Raw genomic sequence first — 12,363 nt, forward strand, 5'->3', positions numbered from 1 at the left:
AAAAGACTGTCTTTTCCCCATTTGATGGACTTTGGGCCCTTGTTGAAGATGAAGTGATTGTAGGTGGATGGATTTACATCTGGTTTCTCAATTCCATTCCACTTGTCAGTGTATCTGTCATTGTACCAGTATCAGGCTGTTTTTGACTGCTATAACTGTATAGTACATTCTGAGGTCAGGTAGTGCGAGTCCTCCTACTTTATTCTTTTTCAACAGTGCTTTACTTATTTGGGGCTTCTTCCCTTTCCATATAAAGTTAATTATTAGTTTTTCCATCTCTTTAAAGAATGTTATTGGCATTTGGATCTGGATTGCATTGTATTTGTAAATTGCTTTGGGTAGAATTGTCATTTTCACAATGTTGAGCCTACCTATCCATGAGCATGGTATGTTTTTCCATTATGTGGATCTCTTTTGGTTTCTTGCAGTAGCGTTTTATAGTTTTCTTTGTATAGGTCTTTTATATCCCTGGTCAGATTTATTCCTAAGTATTCTATTTTTTTAGGGGCCATTATAAATGGTATTGTTTTCCTGAATTCCTTTTCTTTGTTCTCTTTATTGATTTTTGTATGTTTATCTTGTATCCTGATACTCTGCTGAATCTTTCTATTAGTACCAGTAGTTGTCTCATGGAGTCTTTTGGGTTTTCTATGTATATTATCATATCATCCACAAATAGGGACAGCTTGACTTCTTCATTACCAATTTGGATGCCCTTTATATCTTTTTCTTGCCTTATTGCTCTAGGTAAGACTTCCAACACAATGTTAAATAAGAGTGGTGATAAAGGGCATCCTTGTCTTGTTCCTCTTCTCAAGGAGAATGTTTTCAGCTTCTCTTCATTAAGAATGATGTTGGCTGTTGGTTTTGCATAGATGCCCTTTATTATGTTGAGAAATGTCCCTTCTATACCTATTTTACTAAGAGTTTTTATCAGGAATGGGTGTTGGACTTTGTCAAATGCCTTTTCTTTATCAATTGAGATGACCATGTGGTTCTTTTCTTTCCTTTTATTTATGTGGTAGGTTATGTTGATTGATTTTCTAATTTTGAACCACTTTGCATTCTTGCATACCTGGTATGAATCCTGATTGGTTAGGGTGTATTATTTTTTTGATATATTGCTCAATTCTATTGGCTAGAATTTTGTTGAGAATTTTTGCATCTATATTCATGAGAGATATTGGTCTGTAATTTTCTTTTTTTGTGGTGTCTTTGCCTGGTTTTGATATCAGGGTTATGCCAGCTTCATAGAATGAATTCAGCAGTATTGCTTCCTTTTCTATGTTCTGAAATAGTTTGAGTAGTACTGGTGTAAGCTCTTCTCTGAATGTTCGATGGAATTCTCCAGTGATGCCATTTAAGCCAGGGCTTTTTTTTTGTTGGGAGTTTTTTTTTAATTACCTTTTCAATCTCTTCTCTTGTTATGGGTCTGTCCAGATTTTCATCATTTTGTATGAGTTTGGGTAGGCAGTATGTTTCTAGAAATTTGTCCATTTCCCAGGCTTTCAAACTTGTTGGAGTATAGTTTTTCATGATAGTCTGTTATGATACTTTTTATTTCAGTTCTGTCCTTGTAACTTTCCCCATTTCATTTCTTATTTGTTATCCTCCTTTTCTGAGTTGTTTCTGCTCCACTAATATAAATTCACTGTCTCCTAACATTCTTGTCTAATCTTTTGAGTTGCCGTTGTCAATTTGATCCCATAGGCATAGTTCTTAAAAAAAGCATGCTACTCAAGGCAGACATTTTTTTACTAGTTAAGCTAAATTGTTGTTTGGTTTTAAGAAGACTTCAGGGGATGATTTTGGTTTAAGGTTTAAATATTATCTCAGGGCAACAGTTTCAGGGGTTCATCCAGTCTCCATGGCTCCAGAAAGTCTGAGTTCATGAGAATTTAAAATTCTCTTCTGCATTTTCCCCCTTTTTCTCAGGATTCTGCTATAGAATCTTTGATCAAAATGTTCAGTAATTGTAGCCAGTAATGTTCTTCTGGTCTCACAGCAAAGGAGACAGTTGTTCATGGAGGCAATTAGCTACACATTCCATTTCCTCCTCCTATTCCTGACCCTCCTTTCTCCTCTGTTGCTCCAGGAAAATAGAGACCAATTGTTGTGCCTTGGATGGCTGCCTGCAAGCTTTTAAGACCCCAGGAAATATGCAACGTCCATAGAGAAGTATTAAAAATTATATTTTCTGATTGTGTTGGTATAAAGACAAATATAATCTAGGTGGGATCCATTATTGTATTCATTACTACTATATTATCCTTTATATAGTATTTTAAAATTTTTCTTGTAATGTTCCTTAGAAGTGAGGATGGTGAGACTTTGACTTGCTTACTTTAGACACATCATCAGGAAAGACCAATTGCTAGAAAAGGACTTCATGTTTGATAAAGGGTCAGTAAAAACAAGGGAAACCCTCCATGATCAACAATGGGCTCAAACACACTTAACAATTGTGAGGATGGCGTAGGACCAGGCAATGTTTTGTTCTGTTACATATAAGGTCGCCATGAGTCAGAGCCCACTTGAAGGCAGCTAATAATAAAAAAAAAAAAAATTTTTTTTTTTTGCTACTAATAGCATTATATTAATTATGCCAATATATTAACATATGTTAATTTGGTATTTATATTCATTGTTTTCTCCTGATTTTAAAAGAAATTAAAACTTTTTTTTTGGACCAAGACACTATGCCTACTGTGCCCTCTAAGCTGACCCTGAAGCCAAGAGCCTGGCACAGGACATGGCACCTAGTAGTGTCTGTGGAACATGGGAGCATACATACAAATATGTGCTTCCGTTTCCTTCCATGCCATGTCTGAGGCAAACTTTTCAAAAACTCCAAGTGGCAAATTAAAATTTGAGAAATAAAGTCAAAAGCAAATGCTCTGCCAGCCAGTGGGTATCTGTAACAGCAGTTTTCACTTACAGTGAGTATCACTTTACTTCTTTTAACAAACTTCAAAGCGATGTTGTAAGGCCATTCATTCTACACGTCTGTCTCACATCAGTCACAATTATGTCCCAGCTTCACTTCTCTCCCCTTGTTATACCTCATAAATTGTGTAACTAGAATGTATGTGTAGGATATGGGTTACATTAGAAATTGTCAGAAGTAGCCTGATAGTAAGCATTGGCAGTCACCCCACTTTGGCATATCTGAACCCCAATTAAGGTACACAAATACACTGCACCACAGCAATGGGGGTTTACAGAAACACAGCTCAGGAACAGGGAACCAACATCTTTAACAGTCCCTCTACAGAACTGAAATTGCCCTTGCCATGTTTAAAGAATAGTGCTATAGCTTTATGATAAATATATCTTTTTACCTGATAAATGATCTTGTTGTTGTCGTGTGCCATGAGTCAGTTCCAAATCATGGCGACTCTATGTGACAGAGTAGAACTGCCCCATAGGGTTTCCTGGGCTGTAATCTTTATGGCAGCGGATTGCCAGGTCTTTTCTCCAGCAGAGCTGCTGGTGGGTTCACACCGTCAACGTTTTGGTTAGCAGCCGAGTGCTTAACTGTTGTGCCACCAGGGCTCCTTTGAATGATCATACAAGATTAAAAGCAAAAATATCATTTGAAGGGAGAATGAAACCTGGCTTGTGGTACGTGGGGGAAATGTTTTCTAGAGCAGGTGGGTTGAGCCTCTGAGATGTTGGCTAGCAGTGAGGAGTGAAAAGCTGTTCTTGTGGGGTCGGCGAGGGCTCAAACTTGGTCGTCCTCTGCTCTCTCATTCACAGCAAAGCCTACTGGGTGTCAGTGCCCAACCTTCCCATAAGAAAACAACTAGAGATGAGATGACAACCTGGAGCCTTTCTGGCAACCATTTGGACAGCAGCAAAGAGCTTTGCTTTCCCCACCTTCTGGTACTTTCTCCTCACCATGTACAGAAACAAGGAAGTTACTCATCAGTTCAAGCAAATTTTTCCATTTGAAAGATGCAGTAAAAAGAAGTTATACAGTCAAAGAATTCAGATTCCCTGTTCTAAATGAAAGACTTTAATAGACCCATATTTATCACTCTTGTTATATTTATAAGGTGATTGAAACTCCAGACTGTCTCATGTATCTGGCAATGTTAGAAAAGAGCTGCTTCACACATGTGGATTTTCCTGATAACCGAAGCTTTGTACCCTTTGACGCATCAGCACTTGTTGAATTTTTTTTTAATAGAAAAATTTCCAAAATGTCACACGTATTTCCCAGCCTTGTTAAGGAAACTACAGTTACATGTAGCTTAACGTCCATGATACCAAAAAAAAAAAAAAAACCCAAACCCATTGCCATCGAGTCCATTCCAGCTCATAGTGACTCTATAGGATAAAGTAGAACTGTCCATAGAGTTTCCAGCGAGTGCCTGAAGGATTGGAACTGCTGACCCTTTCGTTAGCAGCTGTAGGGCACTTAGCCACTACACCACCAGGGTTTCCAGCGTTCATGATCAGTTCTGTGAAATAGAGTGTTATGTGATTTGGACTTTGTGTGAACATCATATTACATACTTAGCGAAGATATGGGACACTGTAGGGTGCCTGTATTGACTAAATAGCCAAGATACTGCACACATACAGTACTGTATTTCAGCTAATGTATCTGGCAAGGTAAAATACGGGTTAAGTAGGCTAATACTGTACAATACTGTATAGGTTCGAGTTATTGTTTACCATGTCAACAACACCTTTATTAATCCTTGCAATCTCATCATCCTTTTTAAATCCCTTAAAGTCATGCACATACCGCTTCAGTTTTTGTTTTGTTTGTTTGTTTGTTTGTTATTCATGGACTCTTTGGTCACATCATCCCAGGCACAATCACTTTGTATACAAGAGACATATGAGATACACGTGTTGCGTGTGGGAAACTTTTAGGTTTGATGCATCCAGTAATGTCCACCACATTCTGTTCTCCCATCCAGATTTTTTAACTCTATTATAACCTTATGGGACCACAAATGTATATGCAGTGGGATGTTGCCCAAATGGACAACATCCAACTGCATGCAGCACGTGGCTGTATACTGAAAGTTAATGATGCTGTTCTCGAGGGTCATCCTATGGTGTTTTGCTAATGCATTGTAGGCACGATGGTGAAATGACTCTGAAATCAGAGTGGGTTCAAACTAAACTTGGACTGCACTGACCGAGTGCTGCATTGACCATAAGACCTTGTTGTTGTTGGGTGCCATGGAGTCAATGTAGACTCATAGTGACCCGATGTGACAGAATAGAACTGCCCCATAGGGTTTTGTGGGCTGTAATCTTTATGGGAACAGACCATGAGGTCTGTCTGCCACTTGTGGTTTGTGGGTTCAAACCACTGAGCTTTCAGTTACCAGTCAAGTGCTTACCCGTTATGCTGCCAGGGCTCCTTGGGCAGCTACAAATCTCTGGTAGCAGCCATGTCCTCATCCACAAAGATGGGATAAAACCCCAACTCTGAAGGATGTTGTGAGGGCTAAATTGACTTACGTATTTAAAGTACATAGCATGATGCGTGTGGCAATCATGTGGCAGAGACAGTAAAGGGTGAGATGAGGCAGACAGGCAGACAGACTCCTGGAGTTTCAGCTTTGAGAGGCTCTGGTTCTAGTCCCAGTGCCTCTGGTTCATAACTGGGCAATCTGGAACGAGTGACAGCTCCTCTGAACCCTATTTCCTCGTCTATTAAACGGATATTATATCTGCCTTATAGGAGCCCTTTGAGGATCAAAGAGTAGAAATGTGGAATTGTTAGTTGTCTTACTTTTTTATTGCTGCTATAACAGAAGTACTACAAGTGGGAGGCTTTAACAGAGGTAAAATTTATTTTCTCACAGTTTAGGAGGCTTAGAAGTCCAAATTCAGGGCTCTGGCTCTAGAGGAAGGCTCTGTCGCCCTTGAGTGAGGTCTCCGTCTCGGCTGCTTTAGCGTTCTTCTTTGTGCTCTTTGGAGGTCTCCGTGTGGCATCTATTTTTCCCCCGTTTGAGCTTGCTTCTTTGGTACCTGATCTGCGCTTTTACGTCTCAAAAATGATTCACTTAACATGCATCCTTCACTGATATGGCCTCAGAAACATAATAAAGAAAACCCTATTTCCAAGTGAGATCACACCCACAGGTGTAGGGTTTAGGATATATAACACATGTTTTGGGAGGACACAATTCATTCATAACACCAGCACTATTTTAGCCTGCTATTTCCGTTATAACTATTCTACATTTCCAGATAAAAAAATAACGTACTCTTTGCAGGGAGCATACTGAGAAAAATCCTTAAGCGAAGCATATGAATAACAGAAAAGATGTAATTATAAATGCTATGTAATACACGGACCTTAATAATATCTACAGAGATTTTGAAGAAACACCAAAACAATCTGAAATAGAAGGAAACGTTTGCATGTATTAGCATTTCTCCTAAAAGTATGTAATTTTTTTTTTTCCAAATGTTTGTTTTAGAATAAAGAAAGGGAGACATGTTGGGAGTTTAGCAACACATATAGTACAATATAGCCAGTTCTGAATGAAACAATTTTTCCAAGTTCTTGCGTGCTTGTTATTCATACTCCACATTTTATCCAATCTAAGATGCCGTTCATTGTAAAATGCGCCATGTTGCTTAACAAACCAGCCTGAGCTCATGAGCACTGATTACTGCTCATGAGTCTGGTTGGCTGGGTAGTTCTGATCTCAGCTGGACTTGCTCAAGCATCTGTGATCAGCTGTGGGTGAGGCAGATAGCTCTGCTGATCTTGGCTAGGCTCTCTCATGTGTTTGGGAGTTGGCTGCTTAGAGGATGGGCCAGGATGCCTTCAGCAGGGACAACTGGGCTCTCCTCCACGTTGTCCCTCACTTCACAGCAGGCTACCGTGTTCACATGATGATGGCCAGGTTCCAAGAAACAGTAAAAATTCACAAGGCCTTTTAAGCCCCAGGCTCCCAAGTAGCATACCTCCTCTTCTACTCCATTCCTTCAGCCAAATCAAATCAGAAGGCCAAGCTATTTTCAAAGTGTGGGGAAATAGTTTTCACCTTTTGATGGGAGGAACTGTAAAGTCACATTGCATAGGGCAGAGAGACAGAAGTGACGGTTCAGGATACTTTTTATAATCAGTCTACCACAATTGCTAAGAAAAAATAACGAACACTGCAAATTGGACTAGGCACTGCATTGATCGGAGTCCTTGAACAGTGCAAATGGTCAATGCGCTCAGCTGCTAACGGAGAGGTTGGAGGTTTCAATCCACCCAGAGTTGCCCTGGAAGAAAGATCTGGTCACCTACTTCCAAAAAATCAGCCACCGAAAACCCCATGGAGCACAGTTCTACTCTGGCACACCTGAGGTCACTAGGAGTCAGAAGAGACTCCATGGTAACGGTTAACTAGTACCCCATTGATTATAAGGTGTATCTTAGTTTCAAAGACACTAACAGGATTACAAACTACATCTTAGAATTGATGTATAGTAGTTGTACAAAGAATTTCACATATGCAACTGTCGCAAGAACAAATACCTCTAACTTTTCATTTCCATCTTATATAGCTGTTACTAAAAATTAGGCATAGGCAGTAGTATGATATGGAGATTTAGGTTTTAGCCCTGATGAGGCCATATCCCAGAACTTGATTAAATCATTTAATCTCTCTGAGCCTCAATTTTCACATCTGCAAAATGGGACTAAGGCACTGCCTTGGCTTTCCCACAGACCAGTGAAAAGTGAATGCAAAATAGTTTTAAAATTAAAATGTTATACAAATATTAGTGCTATGAATATGCAGAAGTAGCTATAAAACACACAGATAGCATGAAGGAAAATGAACACTTTCTCCTTGGAACCTCGAGAAAAGCAAAGTTACTAATTCCTCAGGCGGCTAGTCAAACTTTCTGTAAAGAGTCTTGCATTTTTAAGAAATATCTTTAAGATACAGTGGGGAAAAAAATAGGAGATGGCAGTTGGGGATTTGAGTGGAATCCTTGCATATAAACGAAGAAGAAAACCAACTGATCATTTTCTGTTGTTGATTTTCAACTCATAACTACCCCATGTGACAGGGTAGAACTACCACATAGGGTTTTCTAGGCTGTAATCTTTACGGAAGCAGATCACCACGTCTTTCTCCTGCGGAGCACTGGGGTGGGTTCAAACCACCAACCTTTCAGTTAGCAGTTGAGTGTCTGATGGTTAAGATTGTGTGTCAACTTGGCTGGCCATGATTCTCAGTGTTTTGGCAGGTGTATAATGTTGTGACCACTTCCCTGTTGAAATTTGATATGTGATCACCCCCGTGATGGAATCTGCTGAGTGGTAATGGTGGGGGTGGGGCCTGTGGTGGCTCACTGCCCCCTCAGCCTTCATCTCTCCACCTTCCGCCACCTACTTCCTTCCTGCTCACCTTGCCAAGGCTGTTGGCTTGTTCTGGATCCAGCAACTATCTCTTGTCTGACCTCTGGTTCTTGGGACTTGAGCTAGCAGCTTACCTGTCCATCTTGGGATTCCTGTCTTCACTACCTACAAGCAAGAGTCCTGTTCCCCGACCTGCCTATCTTGGGTTCGCCAGCCCCTGCAGCTACATGAATCAGGAGAAACCTTGCGGTCTTGCCTGCCGACCTTGGGGATTCCTCGACCTTCACAGCCTGTGACCTGCTCATCTTGGGTTCACTATCTTCTGCGGCTCTGTGAATTGGGAAGGGCCTCTATCCTGATCCAAGGACCTGGGACTCTCCAACCCCTACAATTGCGTGAGCTGTTTCCTTGATATAATCTCTCTCTCTATATTTATATGCTTTACTGGTTTTGCTTCTCTAGAGAACCCAGCCTAAGACAGTAACCGTTGCATCACCGTCATTTTCTAGCTGGTATAATAAACCCAGGCACAGCCTCATGGGCTGGAGCTAGCAAACCTGGTTATTGTTCACATGTGGCCATTTCTTAATGACATCTGCAAGAAGGAACTTGGGGCTGTCAGCCAGGAAAATCCAGGTTGCCACTTGGGGAGCTGAAAGCTCCCAATATAAAGAAATGAGACACACCTGAGCAGGTCTGATGTATCTTCCTCTCTGCAGAGGGCAGTGGAATCCATTCCTGGGCTATCCATCATGTTGCTAAAATTAGATGCGGCGTAAAAGGAATGATATATTACTGATTACATAATAAAGATAGCTATATTTCTCATGAGAAACAGAAGAGAGATATATTTAGGCATAGGGCAAATATATCCTTGATATGAAAAATGGATTCATTAAGCATTTAATCTTTATACCATTCCTGTGAAATAAATGCACACATACATCACACATGTTTTAAAGTGACTCAATAATTAATATTGTTATACTTGAGAAAAATCCTGGCTTTCCATCGGGAAGTCATGGCATGAGTCAGAGACTGCAGGCCTGAGGCATGCCTTCTGCCGAACTCTGAGTAGGGCCGCTTAGGTACACTCCAAAGCCAAGTGTCTCAGTCTGGGTTCTCCAGAATTGCAAAATCAGTGAGAGAGAGAGAGAGAGAGAGAGATTGATTTACTTCAAGGAAATGGCTCACGCAATTGTAGTGGGTGGAGAATCCCAAATCTGCTGATTGGCTGGTAGGCTGGAGACTTCTGGAGGCTTACATTGTGGGAACCGGAGTTCAGGTGACAAGAAGAGTGTACGGTTGAGAGAGAATGAACTTTGCTAGAACTTCTATTTATATACTGGAGGCAGGCCACACGCCCAAGGAAACTCCCTTCTCAAATGATTGGCTGATCAAATCACATCACGGAGGTGATAACCTTGTATTACATCATAGAAGAAAACCAGTCAAATCCGTCAAATCGCTGAGTCATAGCCTAGCCAAGTTGACACATTGAACAACACACCAAGTCAACCATCTTCGCTGAAAGGGTGAATTGTGGACTTGCATGGCTATTTTATCTTATTCTGGTGAGTCTCAGGAGAGTCACGGGGCTTTTCTGAAGCAGTCAAATTGTACATTTCTAAGGGTCGTATTGATGGCAGCTGAAAAGTTCTTATTCTCATGCACATACCAACCAGTTGCCCTTGAGTTGATTCTGACTCGGGGCGGCCCCACGTGTCAGAGTAGAACTATGCTCCATAGGATTTTCAACGGCTGATTTTTCAGAAGTAGATCAGCCTCTGGGTGGACTTGAACTTTCAGTCTTTCGGTTAGTAGCCCAGTGCCTTAAGCGTGCCATTGGCACCACTCAGGGACCCCACGTGCGTACCAAACCAAAAAAAACCTGTTGCCATCTAGTCGATTCTGACTTATAGCAACCCTGTAGGACAGAGTAGAACTGCTCCGTAGAGTTTCCAAGGAGTGCCTGGTAGATTCGAACTGCTGACATTTTGGTTAGCAGCTGTAGCTCTTAATCACATCCTGTGAATTGATTGCAGCTTTCATTCTCCCCCTTCTTTACAAATAAACCCGCTCCCTTTACATCTCATTCTGTCTCCTTCCAAGATCCTTGCCATAAAGGAAAGCCACACTTTTTTAAACCTGTAGCCACAGTAGAGGCATTTCCCAATATCCTGGTAATGATATCCCAATTTAAAGCAAACATGAGCAAGTTTCATTAGGCTTTAAACAAACACACCAATCTGTAGCACCTCAGGGGTCAAAGGTCAGTAAAAACAAGCCTGGGTGAAATGAAAGAACAAAATAATTTTAAGAATCATAGCTTTGAATAGTGGTTTGATCTAACTAAAAATTATTCTAAAGGGATTGGGGCTAGGAGGAAGATACTAACAAGCTTTAAGGGGTTAAATATTCATTATTTGTTTGTATGTTTATGTTACAGAAAAATTTAATGAACTTGGATTCTAATCCCAGCTCTGAGATTTTGCTAATTGCTAGGTGATTTTTAGGCAAGTAATTTAACCTCCTTTGACTTCTCCTTCATCAGTTAGGTAAAAGTCAAAATACTCTAACCATGCTGGTCTAAAATCAAAAGGACACCCAGCATCTAGCACAGTGCCTGATACAGAGCAGGGAGTCAACAAACCTTGGCTCCCTTTCATTCCTCATCCCTTTTAGCCTGTCTGTTTAGATGAGCACAGAGCCCTGGTGGTACAGTGGTTAGGCACTCAGCTGCAACCAAAAAAGTTCAGTGGTTTGAACCCGACAGCTGCTCCCTAGGAGAAAGATGTGGCGGTCTGCTTCTGTAAAGATTACTGCCTTGGAAACCCTGTGGGGCAGTTCTTCTCTGTCCTATAAGGTCTCCATGAGTCAGTATCTACTAGATGGCAACGGGTCCTTAGGTGAGCAAAGTCCCTGTGTGGTGCAAATGATTAATGCATTCAGTTGCTAACAAAAAGGTTGGAGGTTTGAGTCCACCTAGAGGTGCCTGGGAAGAAAGTCCTGGCAACCAACTTCCGAAACATCAGCCATTGAACACCTTATGACACGTAGTTCTACTCTGACACATGGGGTGGCCATGAGTCAGAACTGACCCCACAGCAGCTATTTCACTTATATGAGCATAGGAAAATAGTGCCAGACACTTTTTCCTTCTCTCCATGATGAAAAATTTCTTCTACTTTACCAGGCTGTAAAATTAAGGTCCTAAAGAGCTAATAGGGACACATTCATGAAGAATGTCTTTGAAGAAGTCACAATAGGCTAGGTTCACTGCAGTAAAAAAACAAAACAAAAACCTAATTCTCAGTGGCTTAATACAATAAAGATTTCTTTCATGCTGTGGGTCAATGAGTGGCTCTGCTCAAGTCAGCCATTCAGGGACCCAAGAGTCTACCATCTTTTGATGCCACCATCTCAACATGAGGATCAGGGTTCACTGTAGGAGGAAAAGGGAGCATTACAAACAGAGCCGGTTAAACCAGTTGCTGTCGAGTCGATTCCCCCTCGTGGTGATGCCCCATGTGTTTCAGAGTAGAATTGTGCATAGGGTTTTCCATGGCTGTGACCTTTTGAAAGTAGATCACGAGGACTTTCTTCCCTGGCACCTCTGGGTGGATTTGAACCGCCAATCTTTTGGCTAGTAGCTGAGTGTTTAACTGTTTGCACCACTGCGGGACTGAAAATAGTGTTTCTTAATTGCTTCCACAAGGAAGTGATATATGATGCTTCCCCTTGCATCTTGCAGGGGCAAGGAAGTACGATCTACCCCGGTGCCAGGAGGGAGAGGAGATTCAGAGAATTGAAGCCCCAGTGCCAGAAGCAAAATAATGAATAGAAATATACCTGGTACAGTAAGTCCAAAGAGGCTTCCATTGTCCCCAGTTGCAGTCTCTGTAGCCTTTACTCCCTGCTTCCCTGAGAGAATGCAGCTTTGCATTGTGGGCCTACCCATCTTTGCCAGGTCTAATCCAAGCCCATTCTCTCCCCAGCCTAGGCTTATGAAGCATACTCTA

The sequence above is a fragment of the Elephas maximus genome, chromosome 21 (assembly GCF_024166365.1).
Source record: "Elephas maximus indicus isolate mEleMax1 chromosome 21, mEleMax1 primary haplotype, whole genome shotgun sequence".
In the NCBI taxonomy this organism is placed as follows: Eukaryota; Metazoa; Chordata; class Mammalia; order Proboscidea; family Elephantidae; genus Elephas; species Elephas maximus.